This window comes from Manacus candei, unplaced genomic scaffold, assembly GCF_025592945.1.
Source record: "Manacus candei isolate 608988 ecotype Guabito, Panama unplaced genomic scaffold, ASM2559294v1 h1tg000035l, whole genome shotgun sequence".
Classification (NCBI taxonomy): domain Eukaryota; kingdom Metazoa; phylum Chordata; class Aves; order Passeriformes; family Pipridae; genus Manacus; species Manacus candei.
Window position 1 is genome coordinate 2,562,975 of NW_026138083.1, and position 12,575 is coordinate 2,575,549.

At 41.4% G+C, this 12,575-nt stretch overlaps 1 long non-coding RNA gene across 1 annotated transcript in view; it reads left to right on the top strand.

Annotated features, from left to right (window-relative positions):
* The window catches only part of LOC127473367 (uncharacterized), a 212,211-nt gene that overhangs the window by 138,634 nt on the left and 61,002 nt on the right, over positions 1-12,575 (top strand). The window contains exon 5 of the long non-coding RNA XR_007905392.1: positions 6,490-6,552. This is a non-coding gene — a long non-coding RNA (uncharacterized LOC127473367). The remainder of the gene's footprint in view (positions 1-6,489; positions 6,553-12,575) is intronic.

A 12,575-nucleotide genomic window follows, 5' to 3' on the forward strand; every position in this document is an offset into this window, starting at 1 on the left:
ACAATTGAGCAGCACATCCATTGATCCCTTTCCCCAAACATTTTGAAGCACTCGAAACCATTTCTGGCCACGATGTTATTTATAGAGGTTCACTAAATGAAAAAGTGCTCCTTTTCCCTTGCAGGTATATGCATCATTTATGGTCTGGCTTCATTATATTCTGTACTGTATAAACTCCTGTAGGAGAGTGGTTATGTAATGCTCTTATGTCATTACATTTACATGCATTAAATTCCTGGCAGAATCATATTCACTGTAACAAAAGGTTCATTAGCAGGACAAAAATGCTTAACTTGGGAAACTGCTGGAAAGAAGTGAGACACATTTCCAGGCTGATATTGTTGATATGCAATTATATATTATGTACAGAGTTGATCTGGGATTAGCTAATCCCAAATGACAAGTATAAATGTGATAGAAGTTGTTCATTCAGATCTCCTTCTGTAGCCATAACTTTGAACAGGAGTTATTGTGGAATCTGGAGTGTGGGGAAGGGCCACTCAGTGCAGTTAATAGAGCGGTGCCATTCCCACCACGGGGGAGCTTTCCACGGAACCAGCACTTTGCAAACTGCAAATGTAGGGGAAAAAGTTACTCAGTGCATCTTATTTACATGTGCAACTGGTGCAAAACGGATTTATAGCCTCAATTCTGCTATGCATTTAAATATGTTCTTTATTCCTCCCCCTCCCCTGTCACTGAAGCGTTTTGGTGGGTGCTTTCAGGGAGAACACCTGGGCACATTCCTTTGTGGAATGTCATGGCTCTGCCTGAACCAACTTTGGGAATTGATCATTTTAGTTCTGTCGAAATGGCAGTTAAATAGCAGGAATATATCAAGAGTTAAAACTTCATTACTGGAGAGCAATAAAAATACATCAAGCCTAGAATATTGTCTAGAAGATCAGATTTCTTGGTTATGTTGACACTTCAAAGAAATATGTTTATTTAAGGAATAGAAATTCTATATACTGGAATACTACAGTGATAAATTGCATTCTAGTTAGGCTATCTCTGATGTTCTAATTTTATCAGCCAACAATGGGCTGTGTATCCTATGCAAGTCAGATGAAAAAAAAAGGAAAAATAAAATAATGCTAAGGGGAAAAATCTACCTTAGTCTTTCTCTGCTGCTTCAGTGGAACTAATGCTGAGCAGTGTTTGGAGTCTGCAAACATTTAATTGTATTTGTTAGCACCTTTTCATTGGATTCTAGTGAGGAATGTTCAGGTGTAAACGTGCTGGAGACAGCACCAAGAAACTTCTCTGCTTGTAGTTCCTGAGAGGATGAAAGGCAGGGGACACTTGGAGTTTTCATGCAAACCTGGAAATAGGGATGCTTACAAGTCTCCAGACTTCCCTGTCTGACAACTTCCCTAAATTTAGATGTTATGGCTGTTTGCATGACCTGAAAGCTCCTCCTGCAAGTGTCGATCCTTAAAAAGGGCTACCTGGAAAGCGCCACCGTAAATATGTCTCGTTGCTTCCAAAGCTGTGAGGAAGTGATTTTTAACATATTTCACCAAAAGAATCGCTGCTTGTTCTCAGTTTTGCAGATGGTTTCCCAGGTTGACTCGTTAGAACGCTGAGGAAGGACAAAAGCTCGTTTGGCAGAACAGGAACTCTGTCATTACTCATGTTGGGAGCATCTGTCTCGCTCGTGTACTTGGTGTTTGGGAGCTGAATAGTCTGTGGAGAGTTTCTTCTGCTTTCACTTATGGGGGACATTCCTGGGGGATGATGAGGTGTCTACAGCTCCAATTGTCAGTGCTGAGTAACTCAGACATGTTTGCTGCCCTCGCAGTTGCTGCGGGACAAACCCAGAAGTCTGGAAAGATGAAGTGTCGAGTCCCCAGTAATTTCCAGCCTGGTCAATGTGACCACAAATGGCTTCTATGGAGAACAAGAAGGCAGAAGCCTGGCTTTGTGCAGAAAACCCCCCCAACAATATTTATTTATTTATTTACTTATTTATTTATTTACAGAGGTGTATCATAACTTGTGCTTTGACCCAAAGCTGTCACAATTTAATAAAGCCGTGTGCAATTCTGCAGCAAAGGGGAAAATATGTCTCTCATAGAGGCCATACAATCCTTTTTAAATGGTCTCAGGTAGATGAAGGCTGTGCCTTGCATTTGCTTCCCCCCTCCAGCATCCTCCAGAAGGCTTTGTGGAAGGAGGGTGGAGAAGTTTGACAGTCAGGTGTCGACACCCCTTCGAAATCGGTCTCAAGGCTGCTGGAGGTTTTGAGGCATCTGCTCTCAATTGTCACTGCAGGAAAACAGGGAGAGGAATTTAAAAATAAATAACTTGGCACACCTTTAGTTCTGTGGAGTTGATTAAAAAAGCTGTCTCTGATGTAAATCAAATGAAGCAATATTTGCAGCCCGCACGACGTAACTGAAATGGGTCTGCAAAGCTTGGGCACTGTGGATGTTTGCTCTTCCTCCTGTTCCTAAATTCTCTGTATTTTGGATGTTTTCAGTGTTTCAGTGTTGCTTGGTTAGTGCTGTGTTTCTGTAGAGTAGATGGAAGCAGTACAGTGCAGTCTGCAGAAATGTGTGCCTCGAGAAACACAAAGCCAAATAAAAGGGTGGCTGAAGAGGGGCAGCCTTCACAGTTTGGCATTGAAATTCTGCATCTCTGCTCAAAGAGATGCTTTTCCATTTCCTGGTTTCAAGCACCTCTCTGATTTTCTAGATTCAGTATTTGTGCACATTACTGAGGTTCAGGCTTGACAATTCCAACGCCCATTTTGAGGCAAAAATGGCCCATTGCATTGTGGGGGAGCAGAGAGCTCTTCAAAGGTACAGAAATTAATTCTTTTCACTAAGGGAACAGAGGGAGAAAATGCGAAAATCAAATAAATTCCAATATGTTTAAAAAGACTGATAAAAGGCTGGAAGAAAGACATGAAAGAGGCAGGAGGAACTTCAGGAGTTCATGAGACATGGTTAGTTTTCCCTCACAGCTCCCAGCCCCTGGTGATGGGCTGCAAGATGAGCAGAGCTGGACATGTGGTTGGGAAGGTCCATCCCTTTCCTTGACAAGTTTATGGATCCTAAAAGAAGGTGGGAGCTGTACCCGCAAAGGAGGGATTTTATTTTCATTTTGTTGGTAGTTCTCCTCTGCAGATGTAAGGAACAAGTCCTGAGTTTGATTTCATCCTGCTTTAGCCTCAAACCAAGGACAGCTAAATGTGCAAGATGGCTGAAATTCAGGATACTGAGTGTGTGCAGTGAAAAAAATCCCGTGGAGTCAAATATATTGCTGAATCCCACCTTAAGCAGGTTTGCTGTCTCCTTTCACCCCTGTTTCTCCTGTCAAGAACAGAACCAGAAATTGGAAAAAAGACAGAGGTGTTAATAAAAAAAAAAAAAAAAAGAGAAGAAAAAAAGAAGACAAAAGAAAACCAGAAAGGAGATGTTGATTTTAAGAACTTTGATTTACTTGCTTTTGCTTAAAAACATTAAGCTTTTGCATTAGAAGTATCCTTTGAAAAAAGGATGTCTGCCTTTCAAAATCCTGCATGGGAAAACGTTCAGGTTCGTGTCAGGCAGAGCTTACAGATATTTTTTCAGATGCAAGTTTAAAAACAGACACCTTTTTAAAAAGAGATTTTTGGGAGTTCTGTCTTTGTAACTTGACAGGACGGTTTGTTCATGTCAATAGTCTTTTGATCACTCCAAAGACATTGAAATCAGAAATGTCAATGCTTGCAGTCTTTTGATGCAGCTCCCTTAAGTATTGTTACAAGAGGAATACAGCAGATTATTATTATTTTTTGATTTGCCAAGTTTGTGAGTCTATCCCAGAGCTCTTGGGTGACTGATCCACATTTGTGGGTCTAACCTGGAGCACTTGGAGCCTGGAACCTCATTGGTGTTGTCAGTGAGTTAAACAGTGAGAGGTGTCTGCACTTTCCTGCTCTGGGTTTGGCTTTGGGCTCTCCAGGTGTGTTGCCTCTTTGCAAGGCAAGTTACCACCATCATTTGTTGACATCCAATTACCCAAGTGGAGAGGGGTTAAATCTGAACCTCCTTCTTCCTCATCACACTGAATCAGTGGGGTTTTGGAGTGCATTTCTGCACATGAACAGCAACAGAGCCATTTCCTAATTCAGTTGTCCTGCCGCCCATTCCTCACTCCAGTTATAAAAGAAGTGCAATGGGCTTTAGCTTTTTGTTTTTAAATGCCCTGTAAACCTCCAATTAGGAACATAAAGATGTGACTATATAGGGTTATCCTCTCCTGAATATCTTTGTAAACCCTGATCACAAAAACTGTAGGGAATATTCTCTGTTGAACTGAAATTCAGCAGAAAAAGAAAGTACAGAGTTACAAACAAATTCTGACATTTTTACAGTCTGGTTTTTTATTTATGTGTATAAAAAATAGTGATTCTCAATGTCTTTAAATGGATTACTTGTTTTACATGAATTATAATCTACAGAGCAACCATTTTCTATAGGATTTGGTTTGTAGCTGATGTAATGATTACAAGGAGGTTAATCCTCCAGTCCAGATGGATCAGGTGCAGGCCCTGAGGATGGAGGATTTCTGTCAGGGGGGTGAACCTGGATTTGTGGTCTGCCCCAAGCATATCTCAGGGGTAAGGGAGCCTCTGGAAGCACAGAGGCTGAAATCCCTCTTGAAGCTGGGGGGAATTTTGTTACTTCAGTGGATTTAGAATGTCACCAGAAGGATTTTTAGGTGCTTTTTAAAATGAGAAGGTGACCTGTTTAACACTGACCCAAATCATTCACTGCACAACTTCTGTCCTGCTCAGATTCCCAATCACACATCCCCAAACCAAAAGGAGAACTGTGGGAAAGTAAAACTATGGATTTGAAGCGAGAAAGTCACTGGAGGTGTTTCCCCCCCCTGCTCTTGCTGGTTATTCTGGGCAGCAGAAGCGGCAGAGCCGGAGCTGTGACGATGCTCAGCACTTTGGGAGGAGTGGGAAACACGGAAACCTAAAGGAACCCAGGAAGATCCAGAACTGCAGAACAGGGAAATGAAATCAGTTTGTCACAGAAGATTTTTTTTTTTTTTTATTGACATCTTTAGTTTGTTTTGATGTCTGTAATTAAAGCGCTAATTATGTGTTTCTGTTGCAGTGGTCATGCTTTTATTACATAATTGCTACAAGTTTTTCTCTCACCACTAACAATATTTGTTTAACCTTAGTGCATTCTAGTTACATCCTTCAGAATGTAAAAGCTTAGGGACAGAGTTATTGATTGTTACAATTAACTAAATCAGAGGGGCTCAAAGTTCTTTGCCATAAATTAAATATGTTTTGTGGCAGAGGATCAAAGATAATTAAAGGATGAAGCCACCGCAGTCATTAAACAATAAATATTATTTCTACACCAATTGAAGAAAATAAAGCAAAAAAAAAAAAAAAGAAAAAAAAAGGAGTAAATCTGATGGCTTTTAAAAGGAGGGAAAAAAAGTTTAGCCTGGGGTAAAAACATCATTTAAAAAAATAATTTGTACTGTGATCCTTTGAGCTTCCTTCTGTGTTGTCTCAAAAAGCATCTGATTAGGTGAGATGCAATTCAGTCACCTTCTCTTCTATTTTTGTTTTCCTTTTGGGTTTAGGCATAATTTTTGTCAGTATATTTCAATGTATTCATTAATTTTTCTCATTTGTTTATTTTATGCAAACCATAAGAGACATTTTTTCCTCAGTGAAGATTGCCTCTTTATTTTATTTTGAAATATTTGTATATTTATTTCATTAAATGAGATAATGCTTTTTCTTATTAACATAATTTCCAGTACATTAAACATATTTCTCCACAGACAGAAGAGAGGAATCAGATTAAATGACAGTTAAATCACTTGCAGCAATTTCAACTGTTAAAAGAAATAAGTGTCTCTGTTTTCTTTGTGATCACGAGATGTGCTGTAAAGGGAAATGAAATCCTAAAGAAAGGAGGGAAAACATAAAGAAATAATGACTGACTTATTGCAGTAATACCACTGAGAGAAGACAAACTCACTACAAATAAAAGGAAAAATAATATAGTGGTTTTGAAAGTTACCAAAATTCATTTCTTATTGATGAGATCAGTGCAAGCCTTGCACTAAGTAAACTGAGGGGGGGAAACAGCAAAGCACACCCAGAGCCAGACAATGCCATGCACTGGGGGGGAAGAAAGAAGAAATAAATACTGGGCATTTGGAGGGCTGTCCCTCTAAATGCCTTGAATTTGGAAATAATTTCATTTTGTCACATTTAGGGGAGGGAGGGGAGAAGAAGTTCCCTCCTGGTGAACTGCCCCTGCCCCTCCAGTGGTCAGGGCTCCCCAAATGTCCACATGTCCTTCTGCAGCTCTGTCCTGATCCTTGGGCAGCTGTGGGGCTACAGCAAGGGGAAGAGTTATCTTTTTTTAACTCTTATAAGATATTCCAGAATTATTATAATAATAAAAAATGTATTTCTCTTAATTATATCTTCATTGTTATTTTAATTTGCAGAGTCTGAAGGAGCTGCTTGGCAGAGCTCTTTGGGCTGAGTGACTGGGCTGAGGCATTCCCAAGGTAAGGTTCACATCCCTGCTTTGCCCCCAGCCAAGATTTCCTCTGTTTGTGCTTTTAGCTCTAAACCAATTATTTGTCCCCGGTTTTATGTGCCTGATCCTGTAGTCCTGAGCAAGGATCAGTCCAACAGTTGCCATTTTCCCTCTCTTTCTCACTCTCCCATCAGTGCACTCTGCAACTTGAAGCTCTGTATGCTCAGTGTGTCAAACACTCTGATTTTCAGCTTCAAGATGAAATCAGAGATAGGATTTTCGTGCTGGGGGACCTGATCTAACCCACTGCTCTGTCTCAGAATTAACTAAACCCACAATTCTTCAAGGATTTTAACTGTAGTATTTTTGCTTCTAAATGCCTGATGAGGAAAAGCCATGTCAGTGGGGTGCAGCATCTCCCTTTGGCAGGGAAAGAGGTGGGAAATGGCACATTTTGAGGCTTCTATGGAACTGTTTCCTGGGGCTGGAGAGCAGACTCTGCCTTCCTGCCCATGCACTCGTGTGCTGAAGCTGAGCAGGGTCATTTGCACTCTGGGGTTGGTGTCCCTCGTGTCCTCCTTGGAAGTTGTATTTGTTGTGCCAAGGGGAGTTGTCAGGGACTGGAGGTGGTAATGGAATTTAGCAGTTGAGGAGACTCTGAGAAATTCCAGTGAATTTGAAACACAATTAAAGAAATCAAACCAGAAGCCTCTGTCACCATCCTCTGTGGACATTGGCCAAGGGGGAGAGTCACATCTGTGCCACTGCAGGTGCAGCAGAGCCCTGGCTCCCAAAATGCTCCAAAGCTCCTGGTGGGCACAGGCTGAGGGTCATTCCGAGCTCTGCTGCACGGTCCCTGTGTGAGGAAGCACAACAGCGAGCTGGTAAGTGGAACTGAGCACAGAAACACTTCTAATGCTTGTGCTTGTACTTACAACCTTCATTACCATATTTTCAGAGGGCATAATAATCATTAATGTGTTTATTGTGCCCCTGTGGGTTGGGGCAGAAATGTTATCCTTTTTCACACACGTGGAATTGGAACCTAGACAGCCCAAGTGCTGAAGCCCAGCTCCTGTGGGAAGGCTGCCAAAGGCCTCCTCCAACCCTTCTCCAGGTCCTTTCCTCTGGACTTGTTCCACATGGGCCACAGCTCTGCAGGACAACTGGACACATGTTCAGCTTCCCATGGACTGACTGTCCCTCTGAAATAAAGGGAAATAACACTTAAGAATTGATGGCACTAAAAGCAACAGCAGGTTTCAGCCTTCAGTTTATAAAAGTGCGTGTAAAGGCTTAGTTAACTTTTGAAAGTGTTTTTAGATGAAGTAAGTGATGAGGAAAATCTGTTTCCAAATTTAACAAGTTTATATTTTGCATATTCCATACCAAGGCCGTTTTTCATCTTGAGACATCACAAGAAACTAAATCAGCCTTTGACTGTGAGGGTACAATGCTGAAGGTATTCCAGAATAACATGCTTTAGCTCTGGGGAAATATAAAAGCATGACTACATTGGGCTTTTTATGTTATGTAACAGCAGTTTTTCCATTCTGCACTAAATATCACTTTCAGATTTCTCATCTTGCATGATATTGCCTATTTCATGCCTCTGACAAAGTGGCTGAAACAAGCTCTTTCCCCAAACTTGTGATATTTGTGGATAAAGGATTATTGCCTGTGGTATTTTTGAAACAATGAATAAAAGGCAGCATTGCTTAGGCAGGTGCACACAAGGTGCTGGGTTTCTTGTCTGATGCCACAGCAAAATCTGTGTCAGAGTTCAGAGGGGATTCCAGAGGATTGGGCTCCCCCTTTTTGTGCTTGGATTAGTAGGTTTAAGATCTGGACTGGTCTGGGACAGACACTGGAATATTTTCTTTTTCAGGCAGTACTTTGGCCGTGTGACCTGTTCCATCTGTCACATGGCAACACTGGAAAATTAGGGAAAAAATGTGCTTCTTTAGGGGGGTGCTAAAATCCCCCAGTATGTTGCTGATGTGTGGTGGCAGTGCCATTCCACACTCTGAGGGTTTGGTAACAATGTACCTCCCTTTTCTGGAGAAAGGAGAGTGCTCCAGGTTCATGGGAACACTCGAGTGCAGAAGGAACTAGGAATTGTGCTTCTCTTGGCAGTATTTGAGGGAACAAAGTGAGGCTTCATTCTTGGGTTCGGTGGTTGGCTTTTTGGTTTTGTTTGACACAATAGGAAAGGCAAAATGAGAGAGGAAAAACTAAGCTTGTTGTCTCTGCTCTTCAGAGAAGACCTTAAACAGCAGAATCTCCCCCCCCCCAGTGTGTGTGTGACTTGATTATTCCTGTCCTGTGGGAATCTCGTGCAGCTGGACAATATCTGCACTGGAGAAGTGTGGAAATGCAAAGTACAGCTTTGGTGAAAATCAGATTCTGTATTCCCTTTATTTGTTGATTCCTGGGACTGTGGTGCAATTGCTTGTCTCTAAAATGATTCCGTGTGAGGGGTGGGCACTGTGCCTTTCCCTCCTGGATGAACAGAGCTGTCCATCCCTCTCAGACTTGAGTCACATCAAGGTTAGGATTTTTAACTTTTTCTTTTGTTTTGTCTGGTGGTTTTATTTTCCCTGTTTGCAAAGGAGAGAGAAGTTTCAAAAACCACAGGGTTCATGAGGTGGTGTGGGAGAACAAAAAGTGATCATAGAAAACCAAGTTTCAATAGTTCTGTTGCTTTGTGGAACAGATCATTGTTTCTTTTTACGGAAATTCAAATGGAAAAAGTGGCTTAGATGGAAAAAAAAATCACTACTTAATGTCTCTCTTGATATTTCCAGCAAGTCAATGTGAACATAATAAAATGATTGTGTTTCTTGAAAAAATTTTGGTTAAATTTAGCTTTGTTTTCTGCTTAAAAAAAGGGGAGGGGGGAGTGATAATAAATGTCATTTGCAAATAGAAGTGTCCTCGGTTTCCTGTTTTCAGTAGGCTTAAGATAATTCATTTGTTCTACTTGTAGTTTGTCAATTGATGCATCCCTTCCAAAACTCTGTGGGCCCTCTTAGCCAGAGTTTCCTACAGTTATTTTTGCACTATTGTTAAACAGAACCATCCAACATGTTGCTTTTTGAATTTGTTGCGTGGGATCAGCACATAGTTTTCCATTGTGGCATATTTGTGTGCTTGTCACTTTTATTGTTTATATGCCAGCATATGGCCAGAAAGACAAACTTCTTCCCTCAGTTTTCTTCTTTTGTATTGTTGGGGCCACAGTGCCTTTACATCAACAGTTTGTAGAAATCAAATTCCTGGAATATGATTGGTTTGCTTAGGAAAAAAAGAAGGAAAATTTGGAGAATACAGCCCATGGATCAGTGAGTGTTCAGTGAATGGCTTTATTTTACTACCCAGGGCTGCACAGAGGGCAGAAAAGCAAATGCCTATTTTTATTTAAACTCCAGTTTAGTTGTTTAGTCTCATATATCTCCTGATGCCACTTGCACAGATACAGTGACTGCATCAAGGGCTTTCCTGAGCAAGCAGAGCTCTTCACAGTGGCAAAACTCTGCCTGCATGGACATCAGTGCATGACAAGGACCATATGTCTGCATTTGTGGTGTGTGTAACCCAAAACCAGGTGGTACCAGCACCACATGCTGGCCAGCTACTACTCATTGCAGTTGCTCTAAACTTGACCAGAGATAAATGGCTTTTTTGTTGTTGTTGTTTTGGTTTTGGGGTTTTTGTTTGTTTGTTTGTTTTTTTTAGTTCTGATGGTGTTGTTGTTTTGTTCAATTTTGACTTCTAGAAAAGACTGTTTTTTTCTTAATTTCTCTATGGCATCAATACTTATGTGACACTCTGATAAAGAAATTTTTTGGTTTATCTATTAAAAAAATCAGTTCAAACTAGGCCACATCCATAAAGTGATCAGCTATGTCATTCCATGGATTATTGCCACCCACTGGCAGATGATTTGTCTGTAATCTGAGGCAGGAATGTTGTTGTTTGCACGGCTCCCGTGGAACAAGGAGTTAAAGTTTTAAGCAAAATAATCATTGGCTTACAAAACTCTCATTTCTCGTCCGTGTGGTTCCAATGTGGTTCCATGTTTTCAGCTTGCCCAGTAACCATTTTGAAATTCCATCCAGCAGATATATCATGATAAATCCCCTATGTTGGCTTCTCCTGTTTTCCTTGTTTTTTTGGAAGCTGTTGCCACACCACATGACCCACCACGGAAAGCCTGCTGGAAACCAAATCCTGATTTTCTTTAGTTTCTTTGGTTAGTTAAGTACTTTCACGAATACCAACTGTGATTTGAGGTGAAGAATCCCTGCAGCAATTAGGATTCATTTACTACTGGAGCATTTTATTAATTACACATTTGTAACCACATGGATGGGCACAAACCCACTCACACATGCCTGTATTTAGAGATTTGTAGACAGAAGATTTAACGTAAACATAGAAATGTTAAACTACTCATGTGTAGCCTGCAAAGGAGATAACAAGAAGGATTCTGTTCTCGGCGTGATTTGTGAACAATGCTAAGTAAATATTCATCATTAATATATAATAACTGTTGCTTTTGGCAGTTCACTTTTCATTTAATTTGATAATGTGTCCAGCAAATGAAGTGGTACAGGCTGCAGTGTTTTACCACCACAATTGCGTATTTTCAATCATTGTTAAACGAAGGCAGCTCAAGGCAAAGCTTTAACCCCCACTAGTTTTGTGTGTGATAAAAGGAGAAGGCGCTATCAATCTTTATTGTCTGTCTCGCTGGCTGTAATTGCATTCAATAGTCCACTGATTCCGTGTCTGTGCCGGTGTCGGGAGCAGGGAAGAGCCAGATGCTCGCACTGATCACACGCATCCAGTGGCCACTTTGATGAGCTGGCAGAGTCTGGGGGGCCGATGATGGATTGGTCACGCCGGGGATGACGAGCAGCCCAACGCTGCCAGTGCGTGGGGAGGAACTCCTGCCCCTCGGAGTCCGGCATTCCCAACCCGGCCAAGTGTGTTATTCCAACGCATCCTTATGTTATTCAAATGCATCCTTGTGTTATTCAAATGCGTCCCCGTGTTATTCAAATGCGTCCCGTGCTGCAAACAGTGCCAGTGAGTCGCTGTGTCCCCGTGAACACAAAACAACAACCAAACCCCCCAAAGAGCCTCCGAGTAATTTAAGGTGACTTTAAGAGCCCCAACACTGTAACAGGTATCTCAAAATAGTCTCCAGTAGTTACAATTATCTGATTCAACCAGAGAGATTTGGAATTACAATACCCCAGGCTTTAATCCACCTTAGAAGCTGTTTGGTTTTTTTTCTTGGCAGCTTTCTTTTTCCTTTAATTTGAAGTAGTAGCTGGAATGTTTTACAGAGAAACAACAAATACTGCTTTGGTGCAGTTTGAATAGTGAGGAAAAACTCCAATGGAAACAAGGAAACTATGGAATAATTGCTTTCTACATGTTACCTACACCTTTACTCTCTGTCCTGTATCAAATGTTCTTCACAGGTTAATTATTTAAACTGGTTAGTGAGTGTCATCCCTTGGACAAGCAGCTGTTAAAGGAGACCTCAAAAGACACAGAAGCCTCACCTTCACCCAGTTCATATCATTTATGCAGAAAATGGTCCTATTTTTTCCCTCAGGACTGATATAAATGATCAGATTGATTGATCCAATGAGCAGCTGTGGAGGGTGGTTATACTGGGATAAGGATGCCTTGGATCATGGCACTCATGTCTTGTACCTACAGCCTGTGGGGACATCACGTCTGGTTTTTGTGTTCTGCAATTCTGATGTTCTTTGGTGCTCAGGGGGAGAGCAAAGCCCTTCCCACTGAGGGGAGTGCATTTGTGGAGGGCTCTTGGCATTGCAGCTTTTGGGAAAAAAACCCATCACTTGTTCTCTTAAACTTTTAATGAGTGATTAATGCTCAGGACTGAAGAGATGGCTGGGAATTGGGTTCTGGATAACTCCTGCTCCCAGCTGGAGGCCCTCCCACAGCCTTGAGCTGGTGCTTCATCTCCCAGTGGACACAGGGGTAAAGACAATCCCTTCTCCATTG